The sequence below is a fragment of the Corvus brachyrhynchos genome, unplaced genomic scaffold, assembly GCF_000691975.1.
Source record: "Corvus brachyrhynchos isolate BGI_N302 unplaced genomic scaffold, ASM69197v1 scaffold139, whole genome shotgun sequence".
Classification (NCBI taxonomy): domain Eukaryota; kingdom Metazoa; phylum Chordata; class Aves; order Passeriformes; family Corvidae; genus Corvus; species Corvus brachyrhynchos.
The window spans coordinates 74448-91417 of NW_008246062.1; the positions used below are offsets into that span (position 1 = coordinate 74448).

The following is a 16970-nucleotide window of genomic DNA, read 5'->3' on the forward strand; positions in this document are numbered from 1 at the left end:
AAAAGGAAATGAGCTTTTGAGTGGAAACAAATTCAAGAAGATGAAAGCACTCAAGTCAGAAGGACAAGATATTCTTGATCCCAGAGCAATGAAAGAATAGTTGGTTGATCGCAGCTGGCAACTGCACTTTCAATAAAAATACCCATTAGAAAAGAGAGGAAGAAGGTGAAACCATGTGGCTGACAAATATTAAAGGTAAAAGTCTGTAGCTGTTCTGCAAGGGCAGGCAAAGCGACCCACGTTAGGTTTATCAACCTGCCCTTACTATTACATAAATCTTTCAGAAAACACTAGAAAAGAAAAATAAAACAGGGAAATAAACTAAAAACAGAGCAAAGCACAACAAGGGGTTGCAAAAGGCAGGGTATTGTCTGGGTATTAGGAATCATACCAGAGTGAGATCTTGACTCACCAGGAACATCCGACTGGAAGAAAATGAAAATGTCTGGGACTAAAATTTTGTTCTTTCTTTGCCCTCACAGCCTCAGACACCTGACAGGCAATAATGGAGCTTTGGGCAGGCCATTCCTGAGTTCACAGCATATTCTCCTGGGCCACCTGTACTTTCTGCAATGCAGGTCCAGGTCCCTTGTACCTAGAGATCCAGCTGCACTTTATCTCCATCATCTGCATCGAAGCAGTGAGGAAGACACACTCCTGTGGATCATTTCAGTCAGCTCAGTCATTAGAACCTCTTGCCCATCTTTTAAGTGTCTCAAGGCAGAGATTATCTATGCACTCTCACTGCTTAACAGATGTTCTTGTAGGAGTGGTACCTACTAGCCAGGCACAGCCTGTATGCCCTGGAGACATTCCCACCCCACACAAAGAAGGAGGCTGCATCACCTTCTTTTTATTTCTTTAGGCATCGTACACACAAACCATACACACATGAATTTTCTTCCACATGCTGATACAGGTATGTGTGTCCTGTACATTCTGTTGGACATCCTGTCCTCCAGCACATGATGTGCTTGCTGCACACAGTCATGCTGGGGTTACCCACCACCAATCTCCCACAGGAACTTGCTCTGTAGCAGCAAACCCAGTCTGGTGCACACCTGCAGGAGACATCCCGCTCCCTGCTCCCATCAGCCTGAAAGGGACAGATTCTGGGAGACACAGAGAGGTTCTCCCAGGGCCAAGAGCAAGACAGGGGTGAGAAGGAGCTGCAGTTCAGGAAGCATTATGGTGCTTTCAGGACATTGTCATCGATCTGCAAGACGGCAACAAGCCACTTTGAGATTTTGCTGGAAGCCCTCTTCTTCTCACCTGGCACCTTGCACTGAAACTCTGGGTTGCCTTCATCACCAGGGATAAAGGCTGTGGAGCCTTGTGACTCCATAGGGATGGAGAGGGAGCAACCAAATGAGAACCTGCAGCAGCAAAATGGTTCCTCCAGAGAACTACTGCAGAAAAGGCTGTGCTGAGGATCACCCCCACCCCCACAAACCCTGCAGGGCTGCACACAGCACTGAATGTCTCAGGGAACACAGTGAGAGGCTGAAGAATGACAACAGAAACAACACATTTGCATTCCCTGACAATGACAACCCTGAATTTCCCCTCTGTGCACTCTCCCACTGGTCTCTGACCCAAATCCCCTGCTCCTCCAGCTCTGCAATGCCTCTCATCTGCCTCTTCTTTCCACGGTTCCTCTACAGCTCTGCAAAACATTTACCATTTTATCTACATCTCTCCTACCATCCTGTTGCTCTTTATAAGCCTAAAAAAACTTTGTCTGAATGATTATTGGGTCACTGGAAAATGGGAGAAAGTTTTTGTGAAATTTTGTGAAATAGGTAAGACCTGCCAAACTCACTCTTCAGCAACACTGGTATGAAAAGCTGCAGGTGTGTGGAGATAAAAATGCAGATCTCTACTTCCCTTGTACTCTAATGCACCTTTATGCCACCCATCAATCCACTCCTTGTGTGATATGTTCCTCTGTGACTCCCATTTACTCCACATCCACCCAAAATCCTGCAATTGCAACCCCACACACTCAGCATTTTCCGTAACTCCAAAAGACTGAATCTGCTATTCGATTATTTCCTTTTGTTATGACATTCCCATCTGCACATTCCCCTACAGCCACGTCACTTTAACACGTATACCAAAATCTCATTCTTTTATACCTTTGCTTTGTTGTTCTCACTGTCATGCTGAACATCGCCCCTTCAGCATCTATATCCCTATCCCACATACATCCTTCTCTTTGTTCAAGCCCTCCTCCTATTTGCAGAGGCAATTTAATGGAAGGATTTGTGCAGAGGGTGGGGGAGGGAGGAAGAAGAAGGAAGGCAGGGAGGGAAAAGAGGGATTTGGCTACAACAAGACCATGTAATTAAGCTCCAGCGACTGGTACCCAGCCTGGACCCCTCATTTCAGTAATTAAAAGCAGTAATTCCTCCGTTCCTAGATAACCTTTCTCATCTGATCTGTGAAAAGAGGCAGGGAGAAAGCATCCATTTACACAGCCAGCACAGACACACCCTGGCAACACAAAGGACTCCAGCCTGCACAGAGCCCGTGTATCTCTTAGCAGAAGGACAGGGTTTTACATGCCATGATATTTACCCTAATGCCTTTTGAACAAATGATTTACCAGTATTTAGGGGAGAAAAAAGAAGGAAAAAAAAAAGAAAAGAAGCCAAAAAAAAAGAGCCAAAAGCCACAGTGACAGCAACCTTTCCTCTGTCTGAGTCCTTTGTCTCTGGCTTTTCATGGAAGTGCTGTCTGTCAAAACAGCTTTTGAGCTGCACAGCAGCATCACCGCCAGGGATGCACGGAGAGCATGGTATCTGGTGGGACCACAACAATCCGTGTGGGCTCAGCTGTCATGGCAGGCACAATGGAGAGCTGTGCGGAGGCACTGCCGGGGCGAAGCACGACTCGCCTCTGCACAGCCAGCCCCGGACATGACAACTGCTATTTCACAGCTACAATGGACAAACACACAGTCTGCGCAGCAGCCGCAGCCTCCTCGCTCGCTCACATCCATGACAGCCACAGCCCGCTCCAGAGTAATGCAGCCTCTGAAGAGACAAAGCAATCCTAAAATCCTTAAGCTTCATCGGCTAGCCGGCATCCTCCACAAAAACAAACCGGCCACCGTGCAGGACGACGAGTGGCCTGAAAATCAATAGCACAACTGACACCCACCCCGATAATTTCTCCACCTCACCTTTCCACAGATCCTTCTTTCCCCGTCTCCTGTCAGCAAACACACTCTGCTCCGCCACTCCTGAGCGCTCAGATTCCAGAAGGCTCCGTGCTCTCTCACCAGGATGCTGTGGGAAACACAGAGACAATTTTTTTTTTCCGATTTTTTTTCTTCACAGCTGCATCCCTGGCAATGCAGAGGGTCTGCGCAATCACATCTCTGATGCTCCTGCTGCTGCTGCTGCTGCTGTGACGTTGCTGCCGGTGTAGGCAGCAACAGACCGCCGCTCCAGCTCGCATTCAGTCCCTGTGGAACCTCAGACAAGGCAGGGGATGGGAGGGAGCAGAAAAGGAGGAGATGATGGAGGATTGATTCTTACAGGAACTGGGAAATCAGGAAGGCAGCATGAGGAGAAATAAAAAGATCGAAGCCTGTGCCATAAAATAGAGCTGCAGCAGCTTATTCTGTGATGAGACTGGATTTTGGATGCTGTGTGCTTGCAGGCTGTCTGATCTCTTACCCTATCTTTGCCAAGGAAAGCAAAAGGGACTGGAGTGTTATGTTCCTGCTGTTGATAACGGCAGCTAGAACCCTTGGAGATAAAATGGCAGTCTGCAAAGCAACGCACTGGAGGAGGAGGAGGAGGATGGGAAGACTGTGAGAAGCTTCCTGAAGCTTCTTTAAATTTCTGTAGTACCTTGTCCTAAACAGCTTCATCAACAGTATCTACCCTGCATCCCTGAAATGCAGCCACCTCTGGAGTAAAGTGCAACCACCAGCACTTCCCATAGTGCCGAACCCACCGCATAGGGGCAGGATGTCTGTAGTCCCTGCTCTCACCGGGGACCTCAAATCAAGATCCCACCAACTCTTAGCTGCAGTTTGTGACTAAAATGCTGCTAGATCCTGGCATCTCAGCAAAGCAACCCACAGCAGATCTTCCTAGCAGAAACATGGGGTCACCACCTGCAAAGCTCAGGCTCTCTTGCTACCTGGAAGGATTTTCCCATATCCCTTTTCACCAGAGGCAGCTGGTGAGAAGAGGTGATGGAACTTGCTCCATTGGCAGAGTAGTGCAGCTCCTGACAGGGTACAGGTAGCTGTGCAAGGGACAAATGTGGCTACTTTTGCTTTTCTACCAGCTGGGGCATAACCACACACCCCAGAAACTCAGTTGCGCTCCAGGCTGTGCTGTGCCAGGGAGGTGTTTCTAACACTAGAGCAGCATCCATCCTGGAGGGACTGCTCACATTACTGCCCTTCCTCATCCAGCCCTGCGCCTACAGCCCTGTGTAGAGCCAAGCAGAGCTCAGAAATTGGAGCATCCACGCTGGAAAAAGCAAAACCTGTAAGCCCAAACCAAAACACGTCCTAAACTGAGGCTCCACAGGAAGTGAGCAGGGCAGAGCAAGGCAGAGAAGGGGTAAAACTGTCACACAGACAAAATTCAAAGAAATTAAGAACTGCCACACGGCTGAGTACTTTTTACTTTATGCCATGATGTACCAAAAGCAGCAAACAAGTAATACAAATACAACAACCCAGACAATATACAACACTTTACAGAAGCTTCTGCCTCTGGAGACGTCAACATAAAATGCTATGACAGAAAAATGTTAAGACTTATTACTGGAAGTGGCTGCCAATTATCTCAGATCCAAGAACACTACAAAATTTTAAAATACGTCTTCAAGTACATTTAAATCAGATTTCTGACAGAAAACCATGGGACTGGGGGGTGGTTCCTACCAAGGGCTTCAGTGGCAGGAGTCCAGGACTCCCCTCAGTGCACAGAGACCATTCCACTGGGAAAAGAGAAAGGGCCTTGGGCTGTGGGCTGTGCAGATTGTTCGCAGTGCACTGGAGCCAGCATCACAGATGCAGCTCTACTACTCACCTCCAAACCACAGTAAACGATCCCTGAACCAGTCCCAGAAGTCGGGCTCCACAGGTCAGGTCCTTCTGAGACATCAATGTATCTGCTCTGTCAGTGGCACTTTATGCTCCCCAGCCCACTGCCTGCCTTTCCTGGGATGCTCGGGACCCACAGCACCAGCTGGTCTTGCTCAAGAGGCAGGGACAAGCCCCTGGGAGGATGCAGGAGGGAGGGACCTACCTCCATGCCTGGCCATTACAGCCAGCAGAAAGCCAGTCCTGGCAGGCTCTGTTCCAACCAAGCTGCAGTAAATGAGACTATTTACTGTGCTCCCATTAACGTGCAGCCCCAGGACCCCTGTACGGCCAGCCCCATTGTACTGTCAGTGTTAATTAAGGCAGGCTCAAGCAGACATCTCCGGCCCCTTCAGCTGGGACAGTCAGGGAGAAACAGCGAGGAAAGAGAAGGAGAGTTTCAGCTGTGGAGCTCTGTGCAGAACAAGGAGCATTTGTTACCCAGGAGACTCGTTCCCACAGCAGAGAGGAGAATGGAAACTATTTCGGTGCCCTCCCCAGTCCTCCACAAGCATTGCCAATGCTGACGCCAGGAGGTATAAATGCTGGCAGGCTGTGTGCTTGGCTTCATCCCTGCCACAGGACACTGGCATTAACCAATTCACTGACAGCAATGCCTGTCTTGTGTAGCAGACACACACACCAGAGCAGATGGGAGTCAGGGGGGTATGTTCTTAAAAATCAGAGCAATGCAGCAGATGAGGGGCTCCCTAAGAAACACTACTATTTACACATCTGTTCCCAACATAAATGTCTGTACCCTCCTCCCCAAAATACATTCTGCATGTTCCCCAGATCTCAAACTCACATGGCCTCAACCCTCTGCAGCACACACCCCTTTGACGCATCTCCCTCCCCAATCTGCCTCAACTCAGCAACAGTGCTAGGAACTGACGGCCTGTCCCAAAGCTTTGCAGGCAGCTGATCTCAGGCGCTAATAAGAAAGAACAAAGCTCTTTCTTGCGGACTGTCTTCTAGGAGATGACTTCTCTTTGATCACAGAGATGAGTCACTGCAAGAAGGGGAGCATGGCTGACTCCACAGTGACACGCAAGGAAGGAGCAGAGATACTGCAGGCTGGTGACTGTATCCCTTGGAGAAGGAAGGTGAGAGAGATGGAGGTGTCAAGACATGCCTGCCCCTACAGTAACAGAGGTTCCCATCTTGCTTCACCTGGGCAGGTAGGGATAGGTGCTTCCCACAGACTCCAGCACTCTGTAGTGTAGGTAGCTTGGCAGGAGAAAATTCCTTATCGAGCTATGTCAGCCTCACTATCCTCAAGCATCTCAGGTGTCAGGAAGGATTTCTGCCATCTCGCCTCCTTATCCCTTGCTCCAGGGCTGTAAGAACCGAATGCACAACACAACCTCCCACCTGTGAATTCCAGTAAGGAGGCACATCCTGCTCCCAGTCCTGGGCTGCAGCAAAGCTTACCACTTTGGGGGGAGCCACAGGTGCTGCACTCACACTGGACATGAGCTGTACATGTACCTGGGGTTCTTGCTGACAACAATTAGGACACAAATAGATCAACTGGGTGTTAAAAAGCCCAACACATTTCAGGCTTGGGCTTGGGCTTCTTCCTTCATATAGCATGCAGGAATTGGCTGCTAAGGTCAGCACACGCCCACATACAAGAAGAACCCATTACACTTTTGCCGCAGTCGTGCAGTAAAATCACCCACCAGCTGACCCAGCCTCCCACCTATTTGCTGCAAAGCTGGTCCAGTGATGCATGAACTGGAAACAGCTCAGCCCGATTCCAGTCAGCTGTCTGGGCTGTAGTTCTGACATCAAGCACTGTGCTAGAACAGGTCTTTAATCATCCCTCACCATCAGGCATGGGACACAACCTGACCACCTCAAAACTGCCAGGCAGCCCCACCTGCTGCCTCCAGCTCACAGCTGTACCCCAGCAAAGGGAGCTGTCTGCCACCTCCTCCTAAAGGGTGGGCATTTTGACCAAGCCCTCAATACCTTCAATGTGTCCATGCTTCTCAAGCAAACAGAAAGTGGTACAAGCAACAGCAAGATCTCCATCACAGCAGAAAACCTGTGCCTTGCTGTCCACAGGTACAACAGCAGGAACATGCCTAGGATACCCATTCTGGCCACATTTGTAGCATGGCCACAGGGACATCTTCCCTCTTTCCCATGTGCTGGACCACTCAGGAAGAAGCTGAAAGCAGCTCAGTGCCTTCCCACCTTGTTTACCCATTCTTTGTGGCAGAAATCTGAATCCCATGACAACTCCCACCCAGCACCAACCCCACCCAGGCTGTTTGGGAAATGCCAGAGAGAGGGATGTTGGTCAGAGTTGAACTAAGAGCATGGGTCCGCTCAACTGGAGCAAGGGGGAAACAGAATACAGGAGCCAACAGGAAAGCAGGTGATGAAACTTTATAAAAATCCTCCTAAAGGAAAACTAAAATAATTCCCCCAGTCCTTCAAGTCCTGTGTTTCAAGGTCAAACAGCATCTCTCTGACACACGGAGATCAATACGGGCTGATCGTTACTGACATGCGCTCGACATCTTTTCTGCTCTGTGGGAAGAGATACACGAGCTTTTGAACGAGGGGTCAAAAATCCAAGCAGACTGATAAAAACATATGTTAGCACAGTGGAAATGCCTGCCCTTAGCCCTCACGTTTCCCTGGGGGATCACTAACCGATCCACACTGAGCCTGCTTTCCAAGGGGAACTGAGGACAGAGGCACAGGAGTCTGTGGGGATTTGCCAGTCAAAGACACATTCTCAACATCACAGTTCACCAGCCCACCATGATGGCTCTGTGTGAGCCCTGTCCACTGCCCACAACAGCAGGACTGATTTCTTCAGTGGTAGCAACCCAAGGCAGGAGCTACACCTCCAAATGAGGAAATGGCTTCAAAAGAGAAAGTTGTTGCTGTTTTTTAAAAAAAGTTGGACATTTCTTGTTGCTGCTAACTGTCTTCTAACAGAATTAATTCCCCAAGTTCAGTCCTCTGATGTTTAAGAACATTCTCTGAATTTCCAGCTTATCTTTATCCATGCACAGCTCACCCCTATTCACTCATGTTCCAAAAATGAGCTTTAACGTCAGCATTTATCCAGCCTGTGTTTAAAGTTGTATCATCTGAGTTCTCTAATCACTTCACATTAGGTAGGCTTTCCATTTCTTTGATCATACCCATATTCCTTCTCTTGACCCGACCCAGTTTGCACACAGCCTTCAGAGAGTGACTGGAAATGTACAGTCTTCCAGGCAAGGTCTCCTGTGCCTTAATATGCTCAGATTTCCAAATCTCTGCTAGAAATGCTTTGTCCAACATGTCACATTGGATGACGTATCTTTTCCATGGCTACATCACGTTAGATGCTCACAGTTATCTTGTACACCACTCTGAGACCCTGAGTTTTCTCCCCATCACTGTCACTTTCCCCCAGTGAGCTCCCAGATGGAGTTGAACATTTTGCTGATTTCTCAGGCACACAACCATGCAATTTTGAACTATCCAGTTCCCATTTGTATTGTTCCTTAAGGAATAATCCCAGCTCTTCCTGTTGAATAACACTGAATGGCCTGCAATGATGCTTCCTTAGCTTTGTGTCTTAAGGAAATATCACTATTGAAGTCTTACTTTTTAGTGCACAGAGCATTATTTCATGTATTGAATAGCTTCCATTTTGAGGATTATCTCCACTAACAACTTCCCTTCAGAGCAGTAGTTCCTCTTTCAAAATTCCTGTAATCTTCCTCTAGTCTGCTTACTGCCTCTTAGTTCTCAAAGGGTACTATGGATGGAAGAATTACACATGGATTAAAAGGGAGGCAGGACAAGCACTTGGGAGATTCATTTCAGGTTAATAAGCAAACAAAATACTAGCCAATCTCCTGGAAAAAAAAAAAAAAACAACAAGATAAGATAGTTGTGTGTTCTGCTCCCCCACTTTGCTGAGCACCTGCAACCACTTCTAGAAAAATCATACTGGGCAAGGTGGTTCCTCCATCCCAAACACCATCTGAATTCCCAACTTCCAGTACTGAGGTCAAATCCCTCCTAGTGCTGGCAATTGATGCTTCACTGCCCAAGAACAGGGGCCCTCACAAGCTCCATAAAAAGTCACAACTACCAGATAGGGCTCGTGCTGGCACGGCTCCCCACAGGGCTGGGCTCAGTTTCACATACCTCACCACTACTGAGACATCTATGGGAGAACCAAACCCTGCCCACAACCAGCTGTCTGTCTCCAGTCCTTTCCAGCCCAGGATTCCAGTATGTTTGTACCCCAAAGGAGACTGGGGTAACAGGGAGATGTGAGTCACTTGGAATTCTGTGGGAAAGGGAGAAATGACCCTACAACCCAATTCTTAGTGCCCATCTTCTACTAGCACTGCCCAAGCAAGAGCACAAAAAAATAGCTGAATGTTTCTAGGCAGAGGGAAATGAGAAAACAAACAGCAGAGCAGCTCCTGAATCATGTCTGAAGGCTCAGGTTCAATCTGGTAAACCAGGCTCATAAAGCTGCATAGAAAATGTTGAATTAAAGCAAAGCCTGAACATAACTGATCTAGGCTGAGGTTTCAGGATGTTTTAAGTAGGAGCTCAGCTCTAAGGGCAAAGCTGTTTCTTCAAGCACTCACTCAGATATTGATGCTACACTAACTGGGAATATAAACTCTCATCAGTCAAAGTCTTGGCAAAAGAAGCAGAAAGGGTATTATTTAAAAAAAAAAAAGCCTTTTAATCTGGCAAATAACCACTCAGAGCAGCCATGGTAACAGTGGATATTAAGGTGTTACTGGCTTCACTCCTATTAAAATTAGTTTTCAAAACAGGATCACTGCTGCCACTAAAGTACCATTTACCTAAATAACTAGTTTCACAATAACTTAATAGTTCCCCACTGCCATAAGGAAAGCCTTAAGTTGCCACATAACATAATACATTGGAGGTGGTGAACTTGGCAGCCACAGCACTGCTGCATTCTGACCTCAAATAAAAATTATGTACTTCCAACTAAGCAGATGAAAAGCTGCAGGGCTCAACTGAATCTGCAGCCCTGAAATGGTTCACTGTGTGCACAGAACACACTGCTCGAGGACAGTGACTGCTTATGGTTCCCATGATGTGCACCAAAGTGACATTCCCTTCCCACTCTGGGGGCATAGCCAGGCTGATTCAAAGTGAGGGTGACTGCACTGCACACGAGGCTCAGCTCACAGGGACTGCAATGGAAGGGATGATGCAGGGAAAGGGCAAGCAGAGGAGAAGAAAAACATCACTGTTGGAAGCACAAGAGGCCACATCCAAGAATGGAAAAAAACCCTCCTGCCCTCTTGCTCAAGGACTGAGTCATAAACATTTCAGTTTTCCAAGGCAACAGTAAGTATGAAAACTGTTCCGGATTTCCCTGCCCAGGGCAGGGAGGTTGGAACTAAATGATCTTTTTAAGGTCCCTTCCAACCCAAACCATTCTGTGATCCTATGATTCACATAGAAAACCCGCATTAACATCACTCTGCACGTGCCAAAGTCCTTTCCTGCCATCCCTTTTCTGAGCAAAAGCAAGAGTCAGAGAGATCTGGGAGCTCGCCACAAAGAACAGCAAGTTCCCAGCAGACCTTCCAGCTCTCAAACATTCCCATTCCACTTTGCAACGAAGCCTAGCGAGTACATAACCACTGTCTGATTTATTAGAGACACATGATATCAGTTATGATTGTTTATATTGATTTTCTCTCTAAGTTGCTCCAGTTACCGCCCAGCTGGACACACAGTGCTGCTCTGCAGTGTTACCTGCCCCAGCTGGCTATGTTTTAGTGGCAAATAGAGCAATGTCTTGGCAGCTGCAAAGATCTCTGTTACTAAAAGGTAAAAGAGACTTGAAGATTCACTCCACCCCCACCTACCAGCAGCAACGTAACAGCACAGTATTGGCAGGCACAGAGCTCCAGGGCTACACGGGAGACTGCCTGGACTCCTGAGCACCCACATCCCAGCAGGCACCTAGAAAAGCTACAAAGGGGAGAGGGAACAGGACCACTGAGAACTTCTTGAGACCCTGTCCACCACTTGTGCATTAACGTGCTGGCTCTCTTTTACTCTTCACCTCTGGTGTCTACAGTACTGTTAGCTGAAGGGATAAGGTCTATACACAAACAGCAAATTGACATAAATGACAGTCATTACCGTAACACCTGACACAGCACAGACTGCACATCCCCACCCTTAATCATTGTGCATGACCTGCTCATTCAGAAGGGATCTGTGGTTACTGCAGATCACAGGCAAAGCTTGAGCAATAGTGGCATTTTCCTTTGAAGCAGGCAAACAATGGGTAGGGCTGTATGAATAGGCATGTCTTGCATGTGCAAGACTTGGAGTCATCCTTCCCCTCTGCCCACACTGGCACATGGCTCATGGACATACCCTAAATGGACAAACTGGTAAGAGCTTGAAGACAACACGGAAAAAAGGACAGAAAGGAGTAAACTGCAAAGCAAGCGGGTTAGGTCTCGGGGGGAAAACCAGGGGGTACATTACAGTAGTTCCAAAATGTATAAAAGGCTGCTGCCAAGAGCAAGTGGACGAGCTGTTCTTCACATCCTCAACAACAAGAAGAGGATCCCTGAGGGCCAGACAGGAGAATTGAGGTTAGACATCAGGTATAACAGTTAAAACTAACCATTCCCTATTCAACCAAAAAAGCATAAAAGTCGGGAGGTAAATTGGTTTTCTTAAAATTTTCTATGGTCTTGTATATCTCAGAAGCTCTTTGCTTTACTTATTTAGAGGCATGCACCCCTGTTAATCTTCAGAGGCCCTTACTGTTAAAAATGGGAAACAATTTATTTTTTCAACTTTGCTGCCAAACAAATGCCCATGTTACAATCTTGGTCAACTCATGGCATCAGGAAATATCAACAGAAGCAACGGATTGGATTGCTAAAATGAAGGGTGCAGCAGGTAATGTCCCTATCAGTGGGAGCTTCCAGAGATTAAATAAAGAAACCCACAGAATGGCATAGCCCAAGTCCACTGTGCCAGCTCAGGGAGACGTGATTATTACATGGCTTTTGGAGGTTTTATTGTTGTGTGACTTCTGTTTGACTCAGAGAAGCAGGAAGCCTCTGATGCGGGATTAAAAGATGAGAGCAATTTATTCTCTGAGGCAGAATACCTGGGGAAATACAAACATGCTCCTGGAAAGACATAGCAAATATACAGGTGCAGCTGAGAGTGGAAAAGCATCCTGTGCCAGCTGATCTGGCTGCTAATCCACCTGGCTGTTAAAAATATACTCCAGGTGTATTTTTTCCCTAAGAAGAATATGCTTAGTGTGAGCTTTCAGCCAGTGGATTCATCCTCCTTTCATGCAGCACAGTGAAGAGACCTTTTCCTCAAGAATTCGGTCTTGTTGGAGACGATCCTTGGTCACAGCTGAGAACCCTTCTAAATTTCTCTCTGGTTATTATTAACATCTTCCCATCTACCAGAGCAAGCTGTCATGGATCATCAGTCAGCTGTATTCAAGGTCTCCATGTCAGGTCAGCCCTTGATTAAGCAACCTTGTGGCTGTATGTGCTTATCGGTGTACATTTAATTAACACAAAGAGTCTTAACTTGCAGCTCCCAGCTGCTGGGCAAGTTGCGCAAGGTCTACCTCCTCCAAAAGTCACGTTCAAACAACAGGCAGCCACCCCATATGCAGAGAGGCACAAAGAGCCAGAAATGGGAAATTTGTAGGCTGAGGGCAACAAATTTGCTCAGGTTGGAGAAAGACCCCCAGTGAAGGAAATGCTATAGGGATAAAGGGGATCTGTGTGTGGGAGGAAATCCTGTCCTCTTTTTTAAAATAGAAAATAAAAGCTGGCAGAGGCAAAGCCCAGGCAGCAATGGTGAGGCAGGCCACAAAGGCAAAGCAGGTCACAGGAGATGGCTGACAAACGTGCCAAGCTTGGATTGTGCTGGGCAGACTGAAATAGGGCTCAGCCTCCTGTGAGGCAGATGAAAGAGGTGGGGCAGACCACTCTACGAGGTCCCCATGGAGATATCTCGGCACTTCAGGAACTCCTGGAATCCCTGGTGTGTGGCTCTGGCACCGCACTGACTATCAGAGAATAGTCTAGAAGGCTATTCTAGATAGAAGAACTATGAGAAAACTATCAAGAAATGTCCAGCAAAGACGTGCTCAAGGACAACAAACAACACATCCCCACATACTCCAGACACATTCCAGTCAGAGGAACAAGAGCATGCCAGGGTGCAAAGGGCCCTAGAAGAGCCCTCAGGAGCTCTGTAATATATGATACACAGAGCCTTGCCTGAGGCCTAATAAGCAGCCACAATGGTGACTCAGAGAGCTCTTTGTTGGCTGGACATGGGAGAGGAGGAGGAAGGAACAGAATAACTGAGGAGCAGGAAGCCCCTGATGAAGAACTGATTGCCCAGAGCACGCTTCTGGAGAAACAGAAACATGCTTTTCATCTCCATGACATACTTCCACGTCCGGACAATTCTGAAGTCGGTGCTTTCAATACATGCTTAAGAAAGCACTCCATCCCGTGCACACACCCTGCCTGTGCCTCTCCACACACAGCATGGAAAAGAGAAGACCAGCTAAGAGGCGAGAGGGGGAGAAGGATGGAGCACTGGAGATACATCAGTCCAAGCCAGAAGCCAAGCATCTATAGGTGCTGAGGGGGCTAGCAGAGAAAAAATTCTCCACTTCTAACTGTCTCATGTGAAAGTCTCCGTTCTCACACAAGCTAGCTGTCTGCCCGTTTGCTGTCTGGTAAACATTTGCACCTGCAGGGCTGTTGTGAGAACATCGTGGAATGTTTTGGTTTTACTGAGAATAATACTTTGAAATGGGTGGTTATACCTCTTGGCCTATCACCTTGGTAGGTGGTTGACCAATGGGCCAGTCATGTAATTTCTCTTTTGCGATCCATGCAAAGATGGGTTTTTGGCATTAAAGGGGTCAGCTTTGACCATACCTCTCTAACCTGAATCGATGTCATTTTTCGCCGTCCCTGCGCGCAACAGCGACAAGCATCTGCTCTGCTCTCCCACTCATTCTCAGTGCAACAGGCAGAGAAAACGCTTGGTCATGATGTTCTAACAGGACCTGCTCTCCATCCCTGGGAACATCTGCCAGAATTAGTAATCCCGTATCAGAGGAGGTGAAGCATAGAGTGTCCAACAGCACTTGTGACCTTTTTAGCAATTTTCACATGCCTGCAGCTTTCACAGCAACCTTCCCTTTCAGCTTAAAATAAATGCAGCCCTTCTGAAACTGCTCAACGACTCCAGAATCACAGAATCATTTAGATTGGAAAAGATCTCTAAGATCATCAAGTCCAGCCGTAACCACCCAGCCCTTCCAAAGCCAGAAACTGGAACTGATGTATCTGGGAATGCAAACATGGGGGCAAAGGAGCTATAAAGGCGGATCCTGAATTCCAGCATCTGAAAGAGATGTTTCTCCGTCCATGATACTGCTGCTGTCAACTCAGAGCAAACAGGTGAGCCCCAGTTCCCCTGCGTTGCGCCCAGAGGACATCTTACCTCTTTCTCTTCTCCTGTGTGTGAGGCTTCATGTATTAAGCTATGTAATTAAGCAATGGGTGCTCTACTCCCACAGGGGCTTCTACATCCCATATGAGACCAGGCCAGAGTGGAGCCACATCACCCATCTGCAGGAAGGATTAGCTCTTTCTTCAGATAGAGTTTCTTTGAGCATGAGCCCCTCAAGAAGCATTTTTGTGAGCTCTGGGCTTCACACACTGGGCAGCAGGACTCACTGAGGTCTGCTGCCTTCCAGAGGTCTCCTGTTTTTCAACACACAGCATGATGCTGCTGCAGCATGAGAGTAGCTGAATTGCATAACCAGCATAGAACCTGACCAACAACAAGCAAAACCCAGCCTGAGGGAAACAAACCACAGCTCCAGCTTCACAGTGGGATGGCGCATCCTGCACTGGCTGCACAGCTCAAGGAGCATGGCTCCCCAGACATCTCTGCTGTGTAGTCCAGATCTCCATTATAGACACAAATTACACCATAAAAAAGGCAGAATTTTGGGATAACGTTCGTGTTTATACGGATGGCAAGAATGTCCAGAGCTAAGCCATAATGCAACACACAGATTTAATATCCTTTCCACAGTTAAACTAATCTCCAGCTACCAGTCTGCAGGATAAACCTAACCCAGAACCAGAACGACTCCATATGCCATTCTACAGCCCAAGAGTTTCTAATGAGGCAGCGAGCTCTGGCCACCACCAGGGACCTGGCAGCAGGCTAGATTAAAGCTAGATTAGATTTCCTGTACCTCTCATTAGACCCAGCAATAATACCCAGAACATATAGGGAAAGCCCAGTGGCAAACAACCTAATAAAAAAGTGGAAGTCTCACACCTTCTTGGTGACCAGCACATCTGCTGAAGCTGAGGGCCACAGTCGTCTGTAGTCAGCAGGACAGCAAGAGGAGGAAAATACGGGAAGTTGTGCTGGGCCCCCTCCTGCTGCCCCCCACCAAGGGTCCAAGGCTGCTCTCCATGGAAGATTCCCAACACTTTGGCTGAAATGACGCCAGCACTTGGGCAGGGCTTGGTGTTATTTTTAACACTTGCTCACATAACTCTTTGGATGAATCCTGGGAAGAGCTTCTCACCAAAATAGTACACTGTGGGCACTATTTATACACCCAGTGGCAGCACCGCAGGATATGCCGGGGAAAGCTAGAGCACCCCTTTCTCCTCCTCACAGGGATATAGCGGGGCCCTAAAACATGGTTTGCTGTTTGGGCCAGTCCTCAGAAGTGAGCCATCACCTGCAGAAGCCCTGGTATCCCTGTCTGTCCTGCTGAGGAGACAGACTCTTGTCCATATGGGAGGGAAGCCCAGGTACATTAGACTCGGGGAAGATGGATGGCTCAGTGCACATCCCAGCTGCTGTGGACTAAAAAGGGAACAGTTGTGCCTAAACACAGAAAATGCAGATGCCTTCCTATTTTATCTCTCATTGGCTGCTGCAGAGAAATCCAGCAGGGGTCGGGTTTCTTGGTCATCACCTCTTCTCTCGATGTGGCAGCAGCAAAGGTGTGCAGAGGTGGGGGCAGGCAAAGCACCTAACGTCAGCAAAGGTCACTGGAAAGGAGGCACCAGACTGACAAGACTGACTGTCCTTTATCCCTAGGGACAGTAGCAGCCTCAGGCTTTTCCGTATCAGAAGAGTGGGCCCTAAAGGACTACAGGAAAAAAAAAAAAAAACAAAAGCAAACCTAGACTATCCAAGGAAAGGAGGCTCTTCCCCTGTCTGATTTTCTGGGTTAAAAATAACTTCTCTAAAGCCATTTCCGAGCCTATTGAACTTACTTGATTTTTGTCTTCAGTGAGTTTCTCCTCCCTCCCCCTTCCTCCCAAGACACATCAGACTGCTCTCTACTCTCACATCTCCTGAAGAAGCAGGTGACATGACCTAAAGAACATGCACAGGATTGCTGCATGAAAACTGACAAGACAGAAAAGAGAAGACTCCATCTTGAAGCAGAAAAGGATCCAAAGTTTGATTTTTCCAGTATGTAGGTAAAAAAAAAAGGGTATATAGACATCCTCTTTCCCGGCAAGAGAGGCTACAGCCTGAGCAGCATACTGGCTGTCGAGCAGAGCTACAGAGCAATGCAAAATAAACCCACTAATTGACGCATGCTGTAAAGGCATGGGCAGAACTGGTCACATTACATTTAGCAGAATAAACAGAAGGGATCAGCTCCTACCTTGCCAGATAGAACCTCCCCAGGACGTGGGCTCAGCTCACCGCAGCTGGAAGCCGAGTGCAGCGGCACTGGCATGAGAGCCGCAGG

General features: G+C 47.7%; 1 protein-coding gene across 1 annotated transcript in view; it reads right to left on the reverse strand.

The window, feature by feature from the left end:
• The window catches only part of RUSC2 (RUN and SH3 domain containing 2), a 59622-nt gene that overhangs the window by 34141 nt on the left and 8511 nt on the right, over positions 1–16970 (reverse strand). Inside the window, 1 exon segment of the mRNA XM_017746583.1 lies at positions 3188–3293. The gene's annotated coding sequence lies outside the window, so the exon portion shown is untranslated.